The sequence below is a fragment of the Echinops telfairi genome, unplaced genomic scaffold, assembly GCF_000313985.2.
Source record: "Echinops telfairi isolate 266 unplaced genomic scaffold, ASM31398v2 ScPeMD7_9;HRSCAF=40, whole genome shotgun sequence".
In the NCBI taxonomy this organism is placed as follows: domain Eukaryota; kingdom Metazoa; phylum Chordata; class Mammalia; order Afrosoricida; family Tenrecidae; genus Echinops; species Echinops telfairi.
In genome coordinates, this window is record NW_022103906.1 from 44,236,362 (window position 1) to 44,263,402 (window position 27,041).

The 27,041-nt window shown below is 44.0% G+C and overlaps 1 long non-coding RNA gene across 2 annotated transcripts in view; it reads left to right on the forward strand.

Moving 5' to 3' along the window:
* LOC123521322 overlaps positions 1–19,985 on the forward strand; it is a 27,862-nt gene extending 7,877 nt beyond the window's left edge. The window contains exons 2-4 of one of the 2 annotated variants that reach the window (XR_006679777.1): positions 3,670–3,805; positions 9,431–9,515; positions 19,654–19,985. This is a non-coding gene — a long non-coding RNA (uncharacterized LOC123521322). The remainder of the gene's footprint in view (positions 1–3,669; positions 3,806–9,430; positions 9,516–19,653) is intronic. The other variant, XR_006679776.1, reaches the window with a different exon arrangement.
* The last annotated feature ends 7,056 nt before the right edge of the window (positions 19,986–27,041 follow it).

A 27,041-nucleotide genomic window follows, 5' to 3' on the forward strand; every position in this document is an offset into this window, starting at 1 on the left:
TTTTTTAAAACGCCAAAAATCCGGACTGTCCCGCCAAAAGCAGGACGTCTGGTCACCTTTAATATCATCCACGCTCATTGTCTTCAGTATTTCTAGTCTTTCTTCTGAGTCTAGGAGGTGCTCAGTTCAAAGATTCCAGTTTTTTTGGTACAAAGAAAAGATTCTGTCCCAGAATTTTTCTTACCCCCACCTTCACTTTTTATTGCAAATTGGTTGAAGATTTATAGAACTGGTCTGTTTTCCATTCAACAATTCATATGCATTCTGCATCATCTCATTGATTGCAATCTCCTCAATGTAACATGACTTATCCCACTTCTTCCCTGTATGTTCTGTTTTCATTTTTGTCTTCTTATCAACTTTGTTCTTGTGTAAATATTGCCCTTTGATCTCAAAGGATTGACTATATAAGGTGTGGGCACCCCTCTAGTGCTATTGTTTTCTTTAGAGACATGTCCATTATTTGACAGAAAATTGAGCCATGGGGTGAATTTTTTTTCCCAGACTTGAGGGGTGACTATGGGCTATAATCTCAAGGGTTCCATCACTCTCTGAGTAGTAAACTTGGTCTTTTTTATGGTTTTGAGTCTTGTTCTACATTTTCTCCCACTCTATCCAGGACCTTCTAATGCAGTGGTTCTCAACCTTCCTAATGCTGCGACCCTTTAATACAGTTCCTCATGTTGTGGTGACCTAAAGCACAAAATTATTTTCCTTGCTACTTCATAACTGTAATTTTGCTACTACTATGAATCAGGTGGCCCCTGTGAAAGGGTCGTTCAACCCTTAAAGGGGTCATGACTCACAGGTTGAGAACTGCTGTTCTAATGTGATACGTTTCAGAGTAGTTGATTCCGGGCACTGTCTAGTTCCTCTGGTCTCACGGTTGTGGAAACTGATGTCTGCAAGATCCATTATTAGTTCATGGGGTTAATAATTTCCATGAGGCTTCATCTCCAGTCAGGTAAAAACGCAATAATTACACCTTATATGGCTGCTAACACCCTAGTCCAGAGCCTTCTGGATGATAGTGATATCTCCCTGAAACTGTGGGATTGGCCCTGTGGCAGTTACATAGTTTCCTGTCAACTTGTGAAGGGGTGGAGTCTAGCCTTTCATCAAGTTGCAGCTTGATGACCTCATTTGGATGCGCTACAGAGATAAATAGCTCGATGGAGGTGGGACACACATATACTCTCTGCTTCGTCTTCCTGCTGACAAGACACATGGAGCTACGCTAGAGCCCTGGAACTGGAAGAGCCACAAGGAGACCCTGCCAGTGCGGAGATGTTTCCATCACCACTGGATTCACAAGACTTCCCATCCGCTGGCCTGTGATCTTCCTGCATTTGGCGTCATTACATGGGTTATATGAGTCTAAAGAGGAATTTATGGATTCGAATTGGACATATGGGCTAATATTGGACTTGTGGACTTGACCTGGACTGGGCTGGGGTGTTTTCTCAATATACAATTGCTCTTTTAGATAAAGCTCTTTCTTATACACATATGAGTGTCTCTGGATTTGTTTCTCTAGTCAACCCAGACTAACATAGCCCTCCTCAAGGCCTACTACTTGCTAATCAAAGTATGGTCTTCTAAGTAGAACCCAAACCTGACCAATCAACTTGGTAGACCATAAGTCAATTTTCATAGTCCCAGCCCACCATTTTCTGGGTCATATAAAAGTGATTCATTGTACCACAGTAGCAATGTTAGATAAGTCACAATGGAGTCAATTTCATTGTGAGACTGAATGATAGTATATATGGTTTTTAATTTGAGTCCTACAATTTAACAGAAGAGATAAGAAAGACTGGAAACTAAGTAAAAAAAGTACTGCTATAATATCATTAAAGCCTTTATTAAATAGGAACATGAAAATGCGGAGCTATTGTGTGTGTTTTTGACATATCCTCCATCCAGGTCTATATACTTCTGAAAGTAGTCTTTCTGTCTCTCTATCACTTCCTCGTGACTGAAACCAACCAGCAAAACCAATGTCTTGCTCATAGCATATGTCTTTTTTCCCCACAACACAAAAAGTGACTATATACCTGAACTTCCCCAGAAGGAATGCACAGAAATCAAGTTGACTACATCTATGGGAAGACACAATAGAAAAGCTCGATATCAGCAGCTCAAACCAGGCCAGTGACCAATTGTGAAACAGGCCATCCATTACTCATGCCTCAGTTCAGGATAAAGCTGAAGAAAATTAAAACATGGTTAGAAAAGCCAAAATATGGCCTTGGGTCGATTCCACCTGCATTTCAAGCACAGAGTTGATGCCTTGAACACTAATGACAGGAGACCTGTTGAGCTGTGGGAGGACATCAAGAGCACATGGACATGATCCAGAGAGACCCTTCTCTAGAGAAGCACATCATGCTTGGGAAAGTGGAGGGGCAGAGAAGAGCGGAAGGCCCGCACCAAGGTGGATTGACACAGCGGCTGCCTCCACGGGCTCAGGCATAGGAACGACAGTAAGGATGGCACCGGACCATACAGTGTTTTGTTTGGTGGAGGACGAGGTCGCTGTGCACAGCAGCTGGCTCGGTGGCATCTACCAACAGCAACAACGCTTCCTCGTAGAAGTTTGCCATCTTAGAGTTACACTATGCCGAGATGACAGCACCTCAGGGAGCGCTGCTTTCCAATGTTCTTTGAGCTTTGGGGACAGAGAGAGGTCTGAAGGGGCACAACCAGGGATATAGGGTAAATGGGGTGAGGGTTCTCAACCATTGCTTGTAGGAAAACCCTTGCTGCCTTCAAAGGTGGAGTAGGTGCACCGTTCTGATGAGAAAGCAAGTTCCTCAGGGCAACTCTCCGGACCTTTGTTTCCATGAAGGCAGTCTTCAATCTGATCGTCCGATGCCCTTGGAGAGGGTCTGTCGAGATGAGCCCTGCAGAATGCCCGCAAACGGTTACCACCTCCTTCTGACCTGTCCTCTCTGTCTGATTGTAACAGACTGCACATTTCCTCAGCAGCCACTGTTTTCAACTTTCTTTGGGGGGGGGGGGGGGAGAGACCCTAAAGAGATCAAGACAAGGGTATTAAGAAGAGAACTTGTCTGCAGCCATCCACGGATTGCAAAGGCAGGTTTAAACACACACACACACACACACACCCTTGCTGCACGTATGAACTAGAACCTTTGTAGTCACATTTATTGCCTTACGCATTTCAGGGGCATAGAAACGAGTCGCTGTCGGTTGCCACTGAGTCCGCTCTGATTCATGGAGACCTTATGTGTCACAGAGAAAAAGTCCCCGCTTGGTTCTGCCCCATCATCACCATGATTGTTCATTGGAACCTGCTGCTGTGGCTGTGGTGTCGATCCATCTCTTTAAGAGTTTCCCTCTTTCGTGCGGACTCCCTCACAAACACAATGTCTTTTTCTAAAATGAATTTTTAGAAACGATGACTGGACCAATGTAAGCACGGTGAAGTCTCTTCGTTCCGGTTTTAGTTCAACAAAGAATGTGGTTGTTAAATGCCTCTGAGTTGGTTCCAGCTCATAGCACAACAGAACGGACCGAACGCAGTACCATCCTCTTGATCATTGTCGATTGTTGCAGCTATTGGGTCAATCAATTGATCTCCTTGAGGGGCTTCCCGTTTTCATGGACCCCGTGCTTTAGCAAGCCTTATGTGCTTCCCTGCAGACCGGTTCCTTCATATGACATGCCCACCAGAGGGGAGACAAGTCTCACCACCCTCACTTGTGAGAAGCATCCTTGCAAAGGCAGATGGTTCCTTCTTCAGGCAGTCCATGGACTATTTATTGTATTTTTCGCCAAGGTAATAATTCAAAAGTATAAATTCTGCGCTGTTCTTCCTAATTTATTGTCCAGCTTTCACATGCATATAAGGTGATTGAAAGACTGTGACTTGGGTCAGGTGCCCCTTAATCTTAAAAGTGATATCCTTGCTTTATGGCACTTTGCAGAAGTCTTTGGCAGCAGCATTGCCCAATGTAATACATCATGTGATTGCTTGACTGCTGTTTCCGTGGGTGTTGACTTTGGACCTCAGCGAGACAAAATCCTGATGCCTTTAATACTTCCCCTGTTAATTATGATGTTTATTCTTTCAGTTATGAGTCCTTCTGTTTTCTTCAGGTTGAGGCATAATCCATACAAAGGTTGTAGTCTTTGATCTTCATCAGTAACAAGTTCAAGTTTTCTTTGCTTTCAGCATGTAAGCTTGTTAACGAGTCTTCCTCCAATCCCAATGTCACATTTTTCTCAGATGAGAATACAATTTCTCAGGTTATCTGCTCAGCATACGGACTGAACACACATGGTGAAAGGATACGACCTTGATTCAAACACAGTAGACCTGCATGATTCCACCCGCGTTTGATGCTGGCTGTGTGGAGCCGTCACGTGGGTCAGCGGAGTCCCGACGCACGGCGCATCAGCCAGATGCAACATCTCCATCACAGTCAGGAGGGTGGTAAACTCTGCAGCGTGCTGGTTCCGAGCAAAACTAAAGGGCGTGCTGGTTCCGAGCAAAACAAAAGGACTCAGACCACGACTGTCAGTTAAAATTGCCACCGAAATCCCTTTGTTGTTGTTTGTTTTCCAGGGGTGGGGCATTTACAGTGTCTTATACAAGAACCAAGAGTAGATATAAGTGATAAAGAGATTTGGATGACAGTAGGATTGGTTATTGGTAACTGACCATGTCGAATTTAAATGATCTCATAACCAGATCTTAGGATGGTGTCTTGGTCCAGGTGGGAGACATCTGCAAGGTCAGGGATGTAAGGATCAAGGCATGAAGTCTAGGATTCTAGACAAGGAGGGAAAAGGGCAAAATCTAAACCAACACCTAGAGGATTGTTCGATGGGTTTTGAAAGAGGGCAGAATCATATCTGCAGTGAGTGAATGTGCACATGGGAAACAAAGCAGAATAACAAATGAGTCCCTCCTTCTGAGAGGAATCTAAGGAAGAGGCTCAGGTCTCACCTACTCCCTTAAAAGTCAGTGGAGGAGAGTGGCATGGCCCAAAGCCAGAAGGTCTAAACCACCGAGAGGATTATTTGTCCTGTCAGTCAATAAGAGTCAGCAACCTCCCCCAGATGACAGTCATATTTATCACCTGAAAAAGCAGTAGTATTTTTAAAATCGTGTTTGAAATTCTGAAATATTTTAAATCCATTTAGAATCAATCCAACTCAGAAAAAGAGGATGCAAATTTGAAAATCATGCCATTGTAGCTCTTTAATAACTATGCAAGAGGCAGGAAAATGGTTAGGCAGTGGCTGTTAGAATGAATAATGCTATTAAATGAAATAAAAAAAAGCAAATCCATATAGGTTTATTGGATTGGAAGTAAGAGACAGAGAGAGGCTCAACATTGCCAGAATTTGATTAGGGAATAAAATCTCAGACAGAGAAATGATGGATGGTGTGAGCTGATTAACTGGAGTTCTGTTGAGAGGTTAATGTCCACAGAGAATATGCATTGCAAAGTGTGGGAGCTTGAGGGCGTCCAGGCATGTAGTTGAGACCTTTATTTGTACAGATAAGAAAACTGAGGCTTAAAAAGTAAACGACGTGACACATGTCCTGCAGCTAACTAGGGACAGAGCTTGTTCCAAAGTTTGAGGCAACTGGATTCATCACAGTGGTTAGCCCATTGACAGGCCTCCCTTCAAGAAGTGCTCAATAAATATTAATCAGGCTATCCTAGTCACTTTTCCCTTCCATCCAAAGCTCTGCCACGTTGTCAGGTGTTTGGTGGTCCAGTCCGTCCCAGTAGGACAGTAGCTGTTATCATGTAAAATTGATGTACCAGCCTTCATCCTTCACTCTTTGCAGTGTGAGTTAGGACCTTGAACTGGGTCTTGGCGTCCCTGGTTTTCAAATGAAGCTCTCCATCTCCAAGTCAACTCATTAGGCGTGACTGTACGTGTCTCTGCCTAGCAGATCCACAGTGCGCCTGCGCTGCTGCGCACTCCAACAGAAAGTGTGGCAAGCAGAGCCATTTAACCTCCCCTCGATCACCATGGCCAGGCTGCTTTTCTAAAGGTCAGAGTTGTCACTTCTCCACAGTCTCAAGTCAGGTTGTGGTTGCCTTAAGGTTTTATTTTACACATGGAATCAGGACTAAATTCAGAATCTTCTAAAAAATTAATTTCCTGAGGGACCAGACTTCAACCGGGTGCTCCAAGATGTGAATGCAACATGCCAGCATGGAGTAGGGAACCAGTGGAGAGGTCTGAGGGGCCGGCCCCAATCCCAACTACGTGGACACCTGCCCCTCCCTGCAGAAGAATTTATTTCAGATGACAGCACTGAAGCTGCAGCTCAGGGAGAGGGACATGTCAGTTCAGAGCACATGGGAGCAAATAAAGGGGGCGGAAGAGAGAGTGGAGCACATCCTGGTCCACCAGAGCAGCCAATCCACAGAGAAGACCATATGGCTGGCTCCATTATGAGATACAACATCCCTCACTGACCCATAGCCTTACAGGGGACAACACTGGAGACACAGTGTGGGAATTCTGCCTGATCTGATCCCACCACACCGAGGCAAAACACTAAGGGCATGCAACACAACAGCAAGGGTAGCAGAGCAATGAAGTCCCCATGGAATACCAAAAATAGACTTCAGGGCCAGGGCTTGGCACCCCAACAGACTAGACCAGAAAACACTCCTAAAGACCAACACACAGTCCTTGAACTAACTACAGGCTTTTCTTTTTTGTTGTTGTTGTTTTTTGTTTTGTCATTGGCTTTTTGTTGTTGATGATGTTTTGTTGTCTTTGTCACTTTGTTTGGCCTGTCTTGTTTTTATGTGCATATTATTATCTCTGCAGGTCTATCTAAATAAGATAGGCTGGATAAACAATGTGGAGAAGGAAACAATGGGACTGAGGGTTGGGGGGGGCATAGGAGGAGAGGGGGAAGGAAGTGGTGTTAACCAACCCAAGGACAAGGGAACAACAGTGATCCAAAATCAGTGGCGAGGAGGGTGTAAGAAGCCCGGTAGGGCTTGATCAAGGGTAATGTAGCCAAGAGGAAATACTGAAACCCAAATGAAGGCTGAGCATGATGGTGGGACAAGAGGAAAGTAAAAGGAAATAGAGGAAAGAACTAGGAGGCTGCACATATGTAAATATATTTACATATGATGATGGGGAAATAGATCTATGTGCATATATTTATAGGTTTAGTATGAAGGTAACAGATGGACATTGGGCCTCCACTCAAGTACTCCCTCAATACAAGAATACTTTGTTCTATTAAACTGACCCATGATGCTCACCTTCCTGACACAATCACTGAAGAAAAATGTGTGCATAAGCAAATGTGGTGAAGAAAGCTGAAGGAGCCTAGCTATCAAAAGATATAATGCCTGGGGTCTTAATGGCTTGAAGGTAAATAAGTGGCCATCTAGCTCAGAAGCAACAAAGCCCACATAAAAGAAGCACACCAACCTGTGTGATCACAAGGTATTGAAGTGATCAGGTAGCAGACATCAAAGCACAAAAAAATCATCATTGTGTGCTCACTTTCCCCATATGAACGCTGAAGACAAATGTGTGCATAAGCAAATGTAGTGCCCGGCTATCGAGAGATATAGCATCTGGGGTCTTAAAGGCTTGAAGGTAAACAAGTAGCCATCTAGCCCAGAAGCAACAAAACCCACATGGAAGAAGCACACCTGCCTGTGTGATCACGAGGTGTCGAAGGGATCAGGTATCAAGCACCAAAGAACAAAAAATCATATCATTGTGAATGAGGAGGAGTTAAGGGTGGGGACCCAATGCCCATCTGTAGGCAACTGGACATCCCTTTATGGAAAGGTCTCCGGGAGGAGACAAGTCAGTCAGGGTGCAGTGTAGCAATGATGAAACACACAAGTTTCCTCTAGTTCTTAAATGCTTTACACACACACACACACACACACACACACACACACACACACACACAATTGTGATCCCAATTCTACCTTACAAACCTGGCTAGACCAGAGGATGTACAGTGGTGCACATAGGAACTGGAAACACAGGGAATCCAGGACAGATGAATCCCTCAGGACCAGTGGTGAGACAGGCAATACCGGGAGGGTGGAGGGTAGGTGGGGTAGAAAGCAAGGACCCATTACAAGGATCTACATATAACCTCCTCCCTGGGGGACGGACAACGGAGAAGTGGGTGAAGGGAGATGTTGGACAGTGTAAGATATGACAAAATAATAATAATTTATAAATTATCAAGGGTTCGTGAGGAACGGGGGTGGCTGGGAGGGAGGGGAAAAATGAGCTGATACCAAGAGCTCAAGTGGAAAGCAAATGTATTGAGAATGATGAGGGCAACAAATGTACAAATGTACTTGACACAATGGATGTATATATGGATTGTGATAAGAGTTGTACAAGCCCCCAATAAAATGATTTAGAAAAAAAAATCAATTTCCCAGGAACCTCATCTGCTCTGGAACAGTTCTTTTCTGTACCATTAATCTGACCATTGCATCATATTTTCATTAGGCCTGAAGGTGGTTTCCCACCCTCTTTTGGATCAAGTCCAAGATCACACTCCTTTCCCTGTCTGGGGAGACCTGGTGGTATAGTGGTTATGCATTGGGCTGCTAATCACAAGATTAGCATTTCGAAACCAACATTTTTCTCCTAAGGAGCAGCTGATGGGTTCAAACAGCAGGCAACATTTAACCCACTGGAGTTTCCCCAGTTTTTGGAATTTGTTCTCCAGAGCACACTGAACTGACAAGTTATACTAATCAGATGACACTGGGTGGGGCTGGTCAGGACAGAAAGACCCACCAGCTGATATCAACTCCATTCAGGGCTTGGAAGATAGAGTTCAAAGACATGGGCAGCGATCCAATCAATCATGCTTATGTAATGAAACCCCATGAAACTCTGGCCGCTGAGAGTTTCCTGGTTGGTGAAAGACATCTGTGCTTGGGAGGGTGATATGTACCTTTTTGGAACATGGAAGGTTCATACTGGGGACTTCCCAGATCTTATCCTGTATCTCTTTAGATCTATCTTTTTAGCTGCCATAAAACTAGAATCATAAACAAGAGTGCTTGCTAGAGTTCTGTGAGTCATTCTATCAGATTCTCAAGCTTCAGGCATCATGGGAATCCCTGAATTTATAGCCAGCAGATCAGAAATAAGGAAACCAGAGGGACCTCTAAGCTGTGGGGGCATCTTGAATAAACTTGGTGATCTAGAGGGCTGCCCTTTAACTTGTGTGAGAATTGACCTGTCTCTGGTGGTTAGGGCCAGAGGTAGAAAGAAGCATTTGCAATTGGTGTCAGAGAGGATAGTTAAAGTTGGCTTCAGAGAAAGGGACTCAATAGACATCTACTAGACAGGTGGAAGGGGCCCTGGCAGCACTGTAGGCTAGGCACTTGACTGCTAACTCTCTCTAACATTGCAGGTTCAAACTTACCAGCTGTTCTGTGGGAGAAAGAAGAGGCTGTCTGCTCCTATAAAGATTTATAAGCTTGGAAACTTTATACAAGGTACTATGAATTGGAGTCTATTCAGTAGCAACCAGTTTTGTTGGTTGGTTGAATATGCTGGAAAATTTCTTTTCCAACCTGGGAACATGAAATCTAATCATGCATATATATTTTTTTCCCTGACATTTCTTAAAAGGAAACTTTAGAGAGGAAAACATACTTAGCTTTCTATTCGTGGCATTTTTACCATCTTTGCTATGATTTAAAAAATAGCTTATGTTAAAAATACTTGAAGTAGATTTTTACTTTCTATGCAGTCTGTTTTTGTTGTTGAGGATGATTTTAGATTTTGGAGGGTTTTTTGGTCTCTGAAAATGTATGCAGGAAAGAAAATGCTCTTCCCATGAATGGTCAAAAAAAATTCTGAGGTTTTGGCTTCTGATTGAAAATTAAGGATTTAATAAAGAATCGTTAGAAGTTGATCATGTAGCCAATAGGTAGCTACTTGGTTTGAAAAATCCTAGATCACATGAGATACTCAAGGAAGATTTATGATGCCACAAAGCCATGACCCAAAGTTTGGTTTCCTTGTCATACAAGTATGTGCCACCTGCTAGCTCATTAACTGATAATGACAGTATTTATTGAAGGTTACGAATCTCCAAGTGCTGTATTAGGTGCTAGGGATTCCAAAGCAAACAATGCTATATATTACTCACACAAATACATCCCCAATAGATTATAGACTCAGTGGTGTAAAGTAAAATAACACATATCTTAAAGGATAGTTAAGTGGCCATCTTGAACTCAGAGTAGGCAAACATTTAAAAAGAGAATGCAAAAGGGAAAAGCAATGGATAAAGATAGAGAAATGACATCATATTAAGAGATTTGCTTTGCCAAAGGACATGAAAAATAGTGCAAAGGTAGTGAAGAGATTAAAGATATTTTCTATTTGTGTATTCGATAAAAACACAGACTCATATAAATCAAAGAAAGAACCACACTATAAAAATGGGTAAAATGACTGAATGAGAACTTCCCAAAAGAAGAGATCTAAAAGGTCAATGAATGTTGTAAAAATGTGCTCTATGCCATTGGTCACCAGATAAATGCTAATTAAAATCACAATGAATACTGGTACGTATGCACCAACCCACCCACCAAATCCACTGCCAACCAGTTGATTCTAACTCCTATGACCTCTCTGAGAGGGAGAGGAAATGCTCCTTAGGATTCCCAAGATTGTAAATCTTTACCCATGAAGTGACTGGTGCGTTTAAAGGGCTAATGGTAGCTATCATCCCAATGCCTAACCCACCATGCTACTGGAGCTTCTAATACATGCATGAGCATTGCTAACATGAAAAGACAAAGTACACTAAGGTCTGGTAAGGAGATAGAGTAAGCAGCACTATCACACCTTATTCATGGGTGTATAAATTCATATTCTGGAAACCACTTTGGAAAACTGGTTGGGATTAACCAATTGCTGAAAAAAATGCTTAATTTTTACCTAGAAATATCATCCTAAGTAGATATCCACACGCGACAGAAAGTGTACAGGCAATACATGAAAGTAATGTTAATGAAGTGGGGGGGTCGGTGGGAAGGAAATGGAGACATAAAGGACAGATTTTTTTTGAGGAATCTGACTCTTTTTATGGTGAGAGAGAGATAACTAACAAACGAGGAACTGGTGGATAAGATGGGACTTTTGTAGGAGAGATATGATCTAAAGCTAGGACTTAAACATACAGAATAATTTATAATTAATTGATAAAACTCCCAAATAAGAACAAGAGTTTAGTTTCAAAAATATAGATAGAACTTCAAGTAAATAGGCAAAACTACATGCCCACCCTCCTCTAGCTTCAGGAAAAATATGAAAATTAATATAGATGTGAACAAGTTATGCTTTGGGTAGATGTGTGTTGGGAGAGTTTGAATGGCTTTATGCAGTAAGATGAACAAAAGGTAAACTTGGGGTTGAAAAAGTGGTGAAAGGGGGAAAGAAGTGATGGGGAAGACAACATCACTGAGCGTCATTTATGATTCAGCTGCTGTGTGAGACCATGTGTCTGCAAGGCAATCAACTTTACTCCCACATGCTCGACTCTAGGTTTCCTCAAAGGTGGATTGCAGGGCTAGTCAGAGGAGGTAGAGGGTTATATGGACCCACTGTTACGGATTTCCAGTGGGAATTCTACAAAAGGACAGGCGAGCTACACGTTATGGCAAAAGGAATGAAGAGCTGATTTATGACAACTGGGTTAGGTAGGAAAGGGTCAGAAATAAGAAGAGAGGTGAAAGGCCTGTAGCAAACAGAGCATTTGAGAAACTAAATGTGTAATAAGAAGGTATACAGGACCCGAGGAAATGGACTGGATAGAAGAAATAGTGGTGGTGGCCTATGTTTCACATAATAAGAAGGCCTAGAGGAAAGTGTGAGGCCAAAGGGTGAAGGAACTTTACAACCGGGCTATTATCTAGATCATTCTCGTGGAAACCTGTAGGAGGATGGCAGGGGCAGGGCTGGAGAGAAAACCCAGGGAAAAGACACTAAAGTTCTCAATTGAATTAGGGAGAGTGACTAAGTGATTAAAATAAAGAGTCACAGAGTTCGAAGCAGGAGGCAGGAGCCTGGGGAGGGAGTGCTTTTACATGTGAACAAAATAGGACAACTTTGGAGGAAATGCAGAGCAAAGAAAGAATGCAGAATCTAGCACTTGGTTTGAGAACTGAAAAATGTCAGAGGAAACAAGAGGCTGAAATCCAAGTGGTCTGTCATCCTCAAGAATTCTCCAATGCTGTCCCACAATCGTGCTAGCCCAGCATTCAGCACAAGACAAAGGCAGTCTGACTTCCAAGAATAGGCTACTAGGATGTCTTTAATTGAGCACCAGCTAAGGAAAAAGTATACAAAAGAAAGATCACATCACATGAAGCACATCGTCTCATGGGAAGAGTTGGAGGAAATTAAGCTAGGTGAAGCTAGCCAATCACAAAAGGACAAGTCCAACATGAGTCCCCTGAGGAAAGTATAATCAACACAGTAGGTACGGAAGAAAAGCCACTTATCTCACACTTTATGGGTTGAGGTACAGGCAATCCAGCGGGGACAGACCAAACCCAAGGATACACAAACCCAACTCCAACACAAAGAAGGGGAAATGGGAGGGAGGGGCATAAGGAGATAAGGGGGGGCAGAGGCCATGGCCCTGGGAGAGTAGGGGATTAATCCACCCAGGGGGAGGGCATTGTTCATGTCTCCACAGATATGGGAATGTGAGTACAGACCCCACCAAACCTTGAGAGCAATGTAACCACCACATGGAGCAATACATGAACAGAGAGGTCTTCAGAGCTGGCCCCAATCAGAGCCAAAGTGGCATCCCCCCTCCCCCCACCCCTCACCCAAAGTTTGTGCTACAGAGGACAGCACTAAACCTACAGGTTGGGGAGGGGGGCTGGCTTGCCATTTCCCATACAGAAACAAACCAAGAAAGAAAAAGAGCTAGGGACTAGACCCCACACTGACTCACCAAGCCCTGTGGATGACCACCCTGCACGGAGCTGCTAAGGCACAGAGAGGACTGTAGGGCCGACAACAGCTGGAGACATGATGTCCCCTCACTGGAGCACAAGAGAGGACAATACTAGGGACACATGGTGGAGAGTGAGTCTGGTCTGAACCCCCCACAGTGGGGCGAACCAAGAAGGGAACATAACAGATTAGCCATGGGAGCAAGGCCAAGCCACAAAACCCCTGAGGAGCCCCCAAAATAGACTTCAGGCTAGAAGGGTTAGTCCCTGGAACTCCCAGGACTAGTGGGGAGAGTCATAAAGGTCAGTGGACAGGCCTGGAATTATGTATGCTTTTTTGTGTTTTTCTTTCTTTCTTATTCTCTTTTTATTCAATCTTTTGTTTTGTCTCTGTTATTGTTGTTTTGCCGAACTATATAAGATAGTCATGGGAAGCAAGTCCAAGGAGAAAGCAACTGGACTGGCGTCCCGGAGGGACTTGAGAGGAGGAGGAGGCGCAGGAAGGCAGAGAGCAAACAATTCCATAGACAAGGGAACAACTAGGGAATTGAAAGCAACAATGTGGAGGATGTAGAGATCCTGGTGGTGTTGAAGCAAGAGCAATCTAGCTGAGAGGAATTACTAAGAGGCAGAAGAAGGGCAAGTGTGATGATGGGAAAGGAGGAAGGTAAAAGGAAACAAAGGAAAGATCTAGGAAGCAAAGCTATGGATAGAGGTATAAACATATTTTATGTAAATATATTAATTCATAAAAATAGAGATATTGGCCTAGGAACATATATTTATATGGCAATACATTGAGGAAGTGGATGGTCTTTGGGCCTCTGTTCAAGCCTTCCCTCAATGCAAGAACACTTTGTTCTAATAACTTGGTATTCTGTGATGCTCACCTTCCCAACAGATCGCTGGAGACAAATGGGTGCACAAGCCAATGTAGTGAAGAAAGCCAATGGTGCCTGGGTATCAAAAGATATAGTGTCTGGGGTCTTAATGGCTTGAAGTTAAACAAGCGGCCATTTAGCAGAGAAGCCACAAGCCCACATGAAAGAAGCACAGCAGCCTGTGCGATCATGAGGTGTTGACAGAATCAGGCAACAGCCACCAAAAGACCCAAAACAGCACCAACAAAAACATATTGTTGAGAATGAGGGGGCTCTGAGAAGAGACCGAAAACCCATCTGTTGACAATAGGACATCCCCTCACAGAAGGGTCGTAAGAAAGGGATGAGTCAACCAGGGAGCAGTATAGCACCAATGAAACACAGACTATTTCTCTGGTTCTTTGAGGCTTCCTCACCCCCCACTATCATGACCTCAGTCCTGCCTTTCAGTTCTGGCTAGACTGGCACATGTACAGGTTAGAGATAAGAGCTCAGGACACTTGGAATCCAGGTCAGATAAACCCCCCAGGAACAGAAATGGGAGTAGTGATACCAGGAGAGTAGGGGGAAGGAGGGGAAGAAGGGGAAACCATTTGCAATGATTGATGCATAACACCCACCCCCCCCCCACCCAGGGGAATGAACAACAGAAACATGGGTGAAGGGAGACAGTCGTCAGTGTAAGATATGAAAATTATAATAATTTATAATTAATAAGGGGTCACAGAGGGGGGTGGGGAGGGGAAAAAGAGGAACAGATACCAAGCACTCAAATAGAAAGTAAATGTTTAGAAAATGATGATAACTTATGTACAAATATGCTTGATATAACTGATATATGGAATGTTACAAGAGCTGTAAGAGCCCCCAACGAAATTATTTAAGAACGAAGAGAGAAAGAAAGCTCACAATAGATTTTAAACTTGTTGAAGAAAAGAACAGTGATTTATCTGTCTCTGCATAGTCCATTAGGCCAGGGCCTAGAGGCCAATCCTGGAACAGAACATCAGTTGTGTATATGTAAGTTCAGGTTAAAGATGACGAAAATTAAAACGAGCTCATGAGAGCCAAAATACATCTTTGAGTATGCCCCACCTGACTTAGCAGGACATTTCAACAATAGGTTTGAATCATTGACCACTGAACGATAGAAGACCTGCGAGCCTTGGGATGACATCAAGTACATTCCACATGACGAAAGCAAAATGTCATTGAAAATGACACGAATGTAAGGATCAACGTGAATGTCGGAAGAAACTTGCTCTTGGTAAAGTAAATGGAAGAACTCACGAAATAAAAGAGCTGACCAGAAAATGTCAAAGGCTCGCTTAAGAAGACAAAGTAAAGTAGGCTAATCAGATGTACAAATGAAAGGTAGCTAGATTGCGACAAGGGGAGTTATCTCACCGAATGCCTGTGCTAAAGGACAATGAGCTGGCATGCCACAATAAAGGTATTGGAAAGAAGCCAGGCACACTAGACACCTATGCTAAAATCTAGAACTGAGCATACTCAGACCCAAGTGCTCTCGGCCCTGGTGGGAGGTTCACCTGACCGCACAGAGTGGGCACCAGCAATATGACGTCACACAGGCGCCCCAAACTCAGCCAATGAGATCAGCCAATACCCTCAACCACACCTCCCCAGCCAGTGGGAATGGGAGGAATAAAAGCCAGGTGTGCTCTGCAAGCAAAGGGTGAGCTTCCTTCTTTCAGCGCGCATGCACTTGCTTGCTGCCTGCTCAGTCTCTTGGGCTTTTATGCTCCTAATTCCTGCCCATGGCTCTGCAAGCTGGTTCTGTGCTTCTGTTGTGGTAATCCTTCCACATGTTTTTCCACGTTCCCTTGAAATGGCCATTTCAGTTGTGAAATTTCTCATGGCCTCTGCCATGCGGCCCTGCACACTTTTCAGAGATAGTGTGTATTTTTCGAGACTGTGATACCTGAATACACTGAAGGAATTAGCAAAAGACGCCTCCAGAAATTGATGGACTATCAATCCAAGAAGCTGGACGATATGAAGAAAAATGCCACATCAGGACTGGAGAAAGAATCATTAACAACTTGTTGCATACACGTAACCCAACCTTACTAAATGAAAGCAAAGAAAATTTGAAGCTCCTACTGATGAAATTCAGAATAGCCTTCAGTACGAGTTACCGATCAACGTTTTAAGAAACGAGCGAACAAAACAACAGAACCCTAAATACCAAAGTAGATGCCAGAGAGTTGACGCAGACTTATAGCAGCCCTACAGGGCAGGGAAGACCTGCTCTTATGAGTTTCCAAGACTTATTTTGTACATGAAAAAAGAGGTCTACCTTTTCCCATGGAGTGTCTGGGATTTTCAAACCACTGACCTTGTGGATCTCGAAGCCCCATGAGTAACCACTGGGCTAGCAGGGCTCAAGGTAAGGAAAACAAAAATATCTTTATAACCAAATCAGCAAACAGCATTGTGGGAAACAGAACCCGGAAAAGAGTATATTCAGACAAACTCACCATTCATATGTTAAGGAGTCTGGAAGGCTCCTGAGGGAACCTTCATGTTAGTGGTTTGGAGATGTGTCCCATCATATTCTCCTAAGTAAAAGTTAGTCCCTTCAATGACACCCCCCCCCCCCCAAATAATGCCAAATTTAAGGTGCTGTTTGCAAATAAATGGTTGCTTACTAAATGCTTGAAGGTCAACTGCTTGAAGGCTATCTGCCAGAAAGTTGTCTGCCATCCAAACCAATCAGGCCCTATTGTCTGTCCCACTCCCTTCTGATAAGGATAGGTCAAACCAGCTCAGAGAAGACCAAGGTTAGGTTGCCATCTTGACTCTTAGAGCCTGAGATTATGTAAGCTTGTGAGAATGCATTACGCTCTCTCTCTTCCTGGACCTGGCTCCTCATGTCATGGCAGAGGTGAGCATCCCAAAACTTTTGTCTGTCTCTTAATTTCTTCCCTTCAATCACTCCCTTATTCTGGTTCCAATCACCATGAAAGAGGGGAGCCCTTGCATGCTTTATTTTGTCCGATGTCTCTTTAAATTACCCCTCAATTACACAACTGCCCCCATGGACCCATTTGGTTGTGGAGGCTGGTCCATCCCCTGCCCCCCTTACACACACAACATCATGATAAATGGAGAAATGATTTAAGCTATCAAGAATTTAATTTTACTGGATCTACAATCAACACCTATGGAAGCAGCAATCAAGAAACCAAAGGACGTGTATTGCTCTGGGAAAATCTGCTGCAAAAGATCTCTTCGAAGTATTAAAAGAAAGCCCCAAAGATGTGACTCTGGGGGCTAAGGTGTAGTTGACCCATGGTATTTTCAATGACTTCACATGCATATGAAAGCTGGATGAATCAGGAGCAGCAGGGAAGAATGGGTGCCTTTGAATTGCGGTGTTGGTAAAGAACTACCAAATCTGCCGTGGGTGAAGTACAGTGAGAATTCTCCTTAGAAGTGAGGATGGGGAACCGTCTCATGTACACTGGACATGCTTCTCTGGAGGGCAGTCTCTGGAAAAGAACATGGTGTTTAGTGAACTAGAACTCTTGCTCCCATCGGGTCTTGTTGCATCCAACTCAGAGTGACTCTATAGGACCATGTACAGCTGACCTGTGGATTTTCGAAACTGTAATTCTTTGCGGGAGTAGAAAGCTTCATCTTTCTCCTTTGGAGGGGCTGGGGGGTTCAAACTGCTGACCTTGCGGTCATCGGCTGAATGTGTAACACGCTATACTGGACTCCTGGGTGAAGGAGAAGGTCAGTGTAAAAGAGGAAGACTTTCATCAAGATGGGCTGACACAGTGGCTACAGCATTAGGCTCAAACACAACAATGTTATGGAAAGTATTGCATTGTGTAGTGTTTTCTTCGGTTGTACTTAGTGTGGTAACTATGAGTCAGAATCAATTTGACAGCACCTACCTACAACAATGAAATCAAATCAAACTAACTGTCATCAAGTAAACGGCGACTCACAGATCCCGCCTGGGTTTCCACGACTGTTTACTGGAGTAGAAAGCCCAGTCTTTCTCCCATGGAGCTGCTGCTCCTTTCGAACTGCCAACCATGCGGCTCACAGCCCAACGGGTAGCCACTACACCACCAGGGCTCCTACTGCATTTAACATGACTAGAGTTGCGGAAATGGGCTTAACTAGATTACGTGTCTTCTAAGAGGCCTGCTAGGACTTGTATGAGGTGGTAGTGCTAGGACTTGAATCTGACCCATCCAGAGTAAGAGTACCAAAAATATTAAAGGCATAGATTCAGAAGAAATATATTGCTTCAAGGGGTTATATTTTATTTGAAATAGCTACCTGATTTTTTGACAGCCTGCACTGCAATATATTTTTAAATAATCCGAAAATGAAGAAAATAAAACCCCTCAGGCCACATTTGTTTTTTTTCCTTTTCCAGCTATCTCTTCAGATACCTGGAATGAAGTGAAAAGGTCAGGTTTTCCTCTACGCTGCCATAAGTTAATGGCCCGAGGAGGCTATGCTGTAACGTGGAGTGAACATTTAAACTATATTATGTGTCATTAATTAATAAGGCTACTATGCCACCATCTCACATGCAAAACTGGTTCCATCTGCATTAAACAGTGTTATTAATATAAGGAAAGGTCTTGCAAGGTGGCCTCTTTCAAGCGCATCCTCTATAAATGACTGCAGCTTTAAGGGAAATGCAGTCTTTTAATCTGAGAACTCAGACTGGCTCCGTTTGGAATATTCTGCGAAATGGCTTTGGGGCTGACAGAGCAAGAGAGCCTGTATCTGTTTCAATCCTCTTCCGGAATCTCCTGACGATTCTATTCACAACGACAAATGCTGACATCCTGCAAATTGTGTGGTGAACCCTGTGATGATTTCTAAAACACGCAAGAGGTCATACCCTCACGATAGGTGATAGCATTCCAGAGGTCAAGGGGCGTGCTCATGACTTCCTTGATCACAGACCAAACTGACTTTTCTTTTTTTTTTTTAACATTTTATTAGGGGCTCATACAACTCTTATCACAATCCATACACACATCAATTGTGTAAAGCACATTTGTACATCATTCTCAAAACATTTCCTCTCCACTTAAGCCCCCTGCATTAGGTCCTCATTTTTCCCTCCCTTCCCATTCCCCCCCTCCCTCATGAGCCCTTGATAGTTTATAAATTGGTATTTTGTCCTATCTTGCCCTGTCCGACGTCTCCCTTCATCCACTTTTCGGTTGTCCGTCCCCCAGGGAGGAGGTCACATATAGTCCCTTGTAATCGGTTCCCTCTTTCCTACCCACTCTCCCTCCACCCTCCCTGTTTTGCCACTCACACCACTGGTCCTGTAGGGCTCATCTGCCCTGAATTCCCTGTATTTTCAGTTCCTATCTGTACCAGTGTACATCCTCTGGTCTAGCCAGACTTGCAAGGTCGAATTTGAGTCATGGTAGTGGGAGTGGGGAGGAAACATTTAGGAACTAGAGGGAAGTTGTATTTTTCATCATTATTACATCGCACCCTGACTGGCTCATCTCCTCCCCGAGACCCCTCTGCAAGGGGATCTCCAGTTCAGCCCATCATTTAAGACCCAACTTGACCTGTACACAACTGTGTGGTGGCTGTATTATTGCATAGGAATTGGGCCTTTGGGTACATGCTTCCTAGGGGCTTGGGAGTGTATGTGAGGCAGGAAAGTCAGACCAGATGGGACAGGCTATCATCGGAAATAGATCATTGACTGATGAGTGTCTTTCTTTTCCTTTTTGGTCACTCGTTCTTAGGTTCGATCAGCAAAACCCGTAATTGGGTATTTGGAAAACAAGGGAACATGACTGTCCTGGATCAGCTGAGTCACCGAGAAGCCTGGTCCTTTTGACTTAGAAGAGTACACGTGGGCTTCATTCTGGGTGCACATTGAACGTATTCGTGTTTGTACGTGGTGTGATGGGAAGGCTGATAATGAGAGAGGGGATGTGCTTTCATTTCTGTGGCTTAGCCTTTCTGTGTCAGCCTCAGTTCTATTTTGTCCCCTTCGCCCTTAAAAACATCTCAATGGATACAAGAGTGTTGATTGACCAGGACATCTGTAAAAATAAAAAATTAAGGCAAGGTGCATGCGTAGGTGGTACCTGGTTTAGTGTTCGATATGATAAGGTGCTTTCAAAAATCATATTATTAATACGTTGATAATGGGGAGGATATGGAGTTTTCAGATTATTGCCACGCTATAAAACACGTGTTGTACCACAAGACGGAGCTCCGTTGTCAGCCCCCTCTCCCCCCATGGGCTTCAGTTTGTGGCTGAATCTGAAGCTTTAGGAATTGCCTCTGAAATGAATCCATCCAAATACTAAGGGCATACAACTTGTATAAGACAAGGGTTATAGAAATCTCTGAGTCCCTTAGAGACACACACAGTTAACACCATTGGCTGCCAATTAAGGAAGGCTCCGATGAAAGGTCTGCGGTCTAATTCTGAAAGATCAGCTATTGAACATCCTATGGAGCACAAATCTACTCTGACACACATGGGGTTTCCATGAGTTGGAAAGGGCAGATGACGTGTGTGTGTGTGTGTGTGTGTGTGTGTGTATTAAATCCCAATAGCATCTGGAGTCACTGCTTCAGGGTACCTTTGATGTTTCTTGGCTACAGTCAGGATGGAAGGGATGTGGGAGGGCTTCTAAACCATGCCCCACGCTCCCTAACCACTTTCCCTGGCTGAACCAGCAAAGTGAAATGACAATTTAAAGGAAACATTGGAGAAATCTAGCCCCCAATCCCGTGGGGTCTCTATGTAATTTGGATCATGGAGGGATCACGGCGGGGTGGAAAGAGGGTGGAAGGGCAATATAGATAAAACTTTTAAGCAAAAACCAGTCCCCACTTGGTTTTTTTTATAGAAAGCTGACTCGGGAGAACCTTTTTATTTTGTCTTTCTTTTTCCGGGCCTCTCCTATTTTGATCCTCCCCTCCCACTCCCACTCCCAGCCTGGTGTTCTCCAGCACTGTGAGCCATCTGTGTGTGTAGGAGCTACGGGTGCCATCTTCAGATGGAGGTGACAAATGAAACGTCCCCTGCATTCTAACAGCTCTCAGGGTCGCATGTTGTTTTATTCCCGGCGAGTGCCAGTCCCTCTGGGAGGGCATGAAAAGAACAATCCTTATGGGGAAGAGCTGCCCATCATGGCCACTCTCCACAGAACCAAGCAACTCCTCTTTAGAATGAGGCTTTATCTTCCCAGAGAATCTGCCTATGTTGGGGCTGACATCCATCCATCCATCTATCTATCTTCTATCTATAATTGTAAAGAAGTGATATGTGTGTGTGTGTATGTATTTGAATCAACAAGGCTGAGCCATTCATTCACATTTATCTGATCTGAAAGCAGGCCTCTCTGGGTAGGTGGTGGCTGGGGGGAGATATTTGCATTTCTGACCTGCTGCATGCCTTTGCTGAATGAAATTCATATAATTACTACACACCATGACTTCCTCCAGAGTTGTATCCGTTCTGGTTGGCTTTTTTTTTTCTTCCTCCACTTCATCAGCATCCAATTAATTAGCTGTTGTCATGGTGACTGTTGCCATGACAGCATAAAATTCTCCCAAAGGGTTTCTCATTCATATTCTAATGAAATACATGCACATAGCTGGGTGGCTGGAAAATGTGGTAAGGAGAAGTCAAGAAGAATGGAGGAGGAAGGAGCAAAGGGCTTCTTTGTCCCATCACCTTGCTCTCTTCAGCTTTGATTTTCACGGTTATCTTTGCTTATGATTTATTCTACAGAAACGCCTTGCTGTTTGTCTGGACATATGACCTTTGTGGGGAAAATGGGATTTTATTGCCTTACGCCCACAATCCCCTCTCAATTCTTTTGTAGTTTATAAGGCAAGGGCACATTGACTTTCAGCTGTTGTTTGGCCCGACAGACTGGTGATTTTTAACATACTCTCCACAGGCCAAATGAAACAAGGAGTTTTGTCACTCACAGACATTGACAGCCTTTCCCTCTCGAAAGAAGATAATGTCTGTCACCTGTCCACAAATAGTGTCTCAGAAAGCAGTGGTTCTGCGATTAGTCATTTACCCTACACATCGGTCTATGCATTAGTTATCCTTCTTTGGTGTCTGGCCTTTCTTATTCTCTTTCCAGTTCTTCCAGAAGTGACTAAAGATTTCCAGGGCTCTTGCAACCACATGTTCTTGGCATTTTGACCTGAACCGAGGCCCACACATCCCTATTGCTTCCCTACCTCTGGCCCTGCTCGCCCACATGTCCTCCTGTGTTAGGCTGGGTTGTATAGAGAAACAAAATCAGTGACACTCATATATATATCTATGAGTGTTTTATATTACGAAATAATCTTCCTACTTGCTGTGCACGGGGTGTGGTGCCAGAGAAGCGCTTGCAGCCTGAGCGCGGTGCCTCCTCCCCGAGACTCTGAACGTCTTCAGCTCAAAGCAAGGGCCAACCTGACTTAAGCTCTCCCGAGATGGCCAAGCAGCCAGACTACGACCTGGAGAAAATTGAGAACAAAGCAGAACCCACCGTAGCCATGCTTCCCAATTACCTGCAAGCTTTCAAGAAAGCCCTGGTCCTGGTCATGCAGGTGCAAGAGCAGACCAACAAAGAAACCAGCAGCAAGAAAAAGCCCCAGTGATGACTAAACAAATCTGAAAATAACGGGAGTTTTCCACACACGTTTTGAAGCCCCCTTGTATATCTATCTCACAACTTTTGCCTGTTCAGTTATTTACAGGTTTAAGCCTTATTGACAGCAATGACAAGAATCTGTTTGCAAGCTAACATTCCATGATCCTTGTAGTTTTTCCATCCCCCTACCCCCCCCCCCACTTTCTGCATAGTAGACCCTAGTAACCACTAATAAACTTTGATATCTATAAAAAAAAGAAATAATCTTATAGCAAGAAGGTAGCCCAGCCCAGTCCAACTCAAGTCCATAAATAATGCAAACTGGGGCCCTCTCTCCAGACTCCCATAATGATGCAGAAAGGTGATGCTGCAGAAAGGTGAATGAAGCAGGAAGCAGAAATATCACAGGCCAGTGGGTGCAGAGTTGGTTCATGGTCAGTGGAAACATGGCAGGATGCTGACAGCTCTCAGGGTTTGGTGGTTCGTGTCTGTCCCCCCTGGAGGCAGAAAGAGTCCCAGCAAGCAGACAGGCAAAGAGGCAGCTGGAGAGAGGGAAGTTCCTAGTTCCTCCCTCATTAGAAAGCAGCACCCCCAATAAGGTTGTGACCTGATTGGCAGATTGGATTCCACCCCATATACTTTCATGCACATTCACGTTGACATAAAGTCATCCAATCACGTCTCCACACTGGCAGCAGTCCTGTTTCTAACTCACTCTTTGACCATAATTTTCCTCTGGTTTCAATCCTTCAAAGGGTCTCCAATGAGCTTCAAATTTAGAATTGGATCTTCAAAACAGAATTACTTGGGAGACTTGTTATGTATGCAATCCCTTGGATTCCCTCTCATATATATGATTGCAAGTCTTGGGATGGGGCTGGAAACCTGTTTTTTATACAAACAGCCAGGTTATTCTAATAGAGGTAGTTTGTGGTCTCTAGAGAAACACTGACCTCATGAGGGGTGAAATTCAAATTCTTAGCATGGCCTACAAGGCCCATTACTGTTTGATGCCAATCTATTTCTGCTCTTCCAGCTTCTATTCTAATAATGACTTTCTGTCATATATTTCAGCCACATTCCTTGGGCTCCAAATGTAGGAATCCTGCCCCCTCCACATTTCAGCCCATCTGTGTCATGCCCAACCCAAGCTCCCAACTTTTGCCCTTCCTTTGTCAGAAAGGATTTTACTCATTCCACTCCTTGTCGGACTCCTCCTCGGGCCAATCTTGCCTCCTTCTTGAAGCCTCCTAGTCTTCCTAGACAGAACCACCCCTATCTTTATGTCCAATAGTACTTTCTTCATACATGCCTGCACTTGTGCTTACCACATTTTATTTCAACTTTCTCTTTAAGAGTCAATACTCTTTACTCTTTGATGATTCCTGCAGAAGAAAGCTAATCATTCTTTAGTACTCTCTAAGGAGCATGTAAAGGAGCCCTGAGGGTGCTGTGAGTAAGCCCTCACTTGCTAACGGACAGGTGTGTGGTTTGAACCCATCTGCTCCATCGAGCAAAGACCTACCCATCTGCACCTGGAGAGATGATAGCCTAGGAAAATCCTATGGGCATGTCTGCTCTGTCATATAGGATCGCTCGTCACGTTGAGTCAGAATAGACTTGATAGTGCACAAGTGCCATGCAGAGTTATTATTGTGCTAATTTGAGACAGCCATGACTCATAGCAATCTTACATATAATAGAATGAGAGAAACGTTGTCTGGTCCTAAGTGTCTTTGTAATTGTTGATGTATTTGAGATCATTGCTGCAACTTTTGTGTCAGTTGACCTCAATGAGGTTGACCTCTTTTTCCTTCGCCATCTGCTTTGTTGAACGTGTTCTTCTCTAGCAAAGTGTGTAAGTTGAAGTTTTAAAGTTTTACCATGCTTGCTTCTAAGAAGCTTCCCAGTCGTATTTTTCTAACACTGTTCAGGGCACCAGTTGGCTATGTGCTTCACCACACGCTGCTTTTTCTTTGCTTTTAAGCAGTTTTATTGGCATTTAATTCGCTTATCATGCAAGTCAATAGTTCAGTCATATTTAAATGAGTTGTACAATCACCAGCACAAAACACTTTAGGATATTTTTTCTTTCTTGTACTCATGATCAACTCTCCATTTCCCTCCACCTCCCCTGCCACAAATGCGGTCACTGTCTCTAACCCTTCACCTAGCCTGGGTTTCATATACAGAAAAACATGCCAAACAAAACCCCAACAACAATGATCAAGTAAAACGGAGAAAAAAACTCAATGGAAAAGAAAGCAGAAAAATATGAAAAACTAGAGCAAGTTAAAATGGATCAAAAGGGGAGCTCATATGATAAATTGTCAGTTTTCAACCTAATCCATCTGGAATAATCTGCTCTCCACTGCACTCTGCATGATAACAAGGCTATTCACATCCATGGTTCATGGTCAGAGGGAATTCACCGGAGGCTTAATCCATTAGTGGACCCTGCAAATGGATTCTGAGCTTCTGCTATCATCTGCAGCCTTCTACAAACCGGATGTTCACAATTTAAGCTCTGATAGTATTTCTTCCTTTGGCTTTGGATTTTATTAGTTATGGTCCTTGGATCATACAAGCTGGTGTACTTCTGTATGGTCTTAGTTGATCCCTCAATGAGATGACTGATAAGCTTCCCTTTTTTTTTTTTTTTTTTTGCTTCCTTTAATGAAAACAATAATGATAATAACAATGAAAGGTCACTGGATCAAGTTCTTCATGGAAGTCCACTTGGCAAGGGATTTATTTTATGTTCTCACTTAATATTCACAGTAACTATAGGAAGCTGCTACGATTCCCTTTTTCTTACAGATAAAGAAAGGCAATAACTTATCTAAGACTGATAGCTACTGAACGCACAGTTGGGACTTAGCCAGATTTCTCTGATCCCAGTGTCTGCTGCAGTGATCCTGCCTCTCACTGTTATTGCATTTCAAGATGGAAAAAGGTTTAGAAAAGGCTTCCAAAGCCTTCCTAGAGCTGCCATTCAGAGTTTGAAGCCTCAGCTCCTTTTGAGATGTGTGACACGTAGGTTATTGAATTGAGCTAGGCTTGCAGGATAGTAACCATGACTAATAGTGTCGTTAGAGGCTGAACAGCGACTGACATATGCCGATGTGAAATCTCCCATCTCACGAATTTGGGATTCTGATGACCATTTATAGTATCTTTATAAGGGGAAATCACATCCTGGGGTGGTTTTTAAGAGTTTGATGGAATCCCTGGGTGGCACAAATGGTTAAGTGGTCGACTGTTAGCCACAAGGTTGCCTTTTCAAACCCAACCCACCCAGATGCACCTCAAGAAGTAGGTCTGATGATTTGTTTTCAGAAGGCCACAGCCTTGATAGCCCTGCGCAGACTGGGTCGGTATGCGTTGGAATGGTGGTGATGGGCACCGCCCCCACCCCCACCCCCACTACGTGGACATGGAGAACCTGGGTTAGGTCGCAGCCTATGAAATCCATGCATTACCACTGCGCTGCAATCCTGCTTGCCCAACAGAAGCAGATATTGAAGCAAAATATGTAGGGCTGCAGGATGGACTTTCAGTCACATGTTAGGTACTTTGCCCAAAAGGGAATATTTGAAAGTGGATTCAACAGCACTGGGGAGCTGATGAAGGCAGAAGGTGTTTTCTCACCTAATTTTCACAAGCGCCTTTGGCGATCTCACCTCCCCACCCTGTGCCGAACCCAGCTCCAGCGGCCCCATCGAAAGAGCTGTGGCAGGGAGACCATGCAGTTAACCCCATCAGCATCTGGCCAGAGCCTGATAGGCCAGATACTCTGATGAGGGAAGTCTGATGGTCTTCTGTTCTGAGGAATTTAGTCAGTCAGCAATCCATGTGGAGTTGCCCAGGCCTCAGCTCTGGCCTGATCCACCCTTCCTTCCTCCTCAGCTTTTCAGCCTGTGGCTGGAGCTTTGTTCCGGCTGGGCTTCTGGGGGGAGGGACAGCTGCTAACTCCCTCGGAGGATGAAGGCGGTGCTGGGCGGTCAGCGGGTGCTGAGGGGAGAGAAGGCACCTGGGCAGATGATGGGGTTCCATCGATTTCCATCTCACGCAGCTGTATCACTTGGGTGCACCTGCTGTTGGCTGCCAACTTGATAACATGCTCAGCTCAGGCGTGAGGGGGAGGATGTTGTGAAAAATTCATCTCCTGGATGATTCATCAGGTCCCTGCTTCCTGATACACTCCTACGCCGCCTCCCCCAACCCCCTCCCTTTATGGTATTATCAACAGGAATACAGTATAAAAAAGGCAGGGGCTTTCGAAGAGGTAGAGGTTGAAGGGTGCAGTTATTAACCCTCATGTCAATTCTAATTAAGGCAGCAAGCCACCTGGATAGTCAAAGCCTGGGGATGGAATCAATTTCAGTTTGAAAATTTAATTTACATACAGCTGCTATGATAAATCACTGACCTATTGCTAGGTCAGTTCCTTCTCTGTAGACCTAGGGAATAATTTTATCTTTTATTCTTTTTTTGTGAAAGTTTTTATG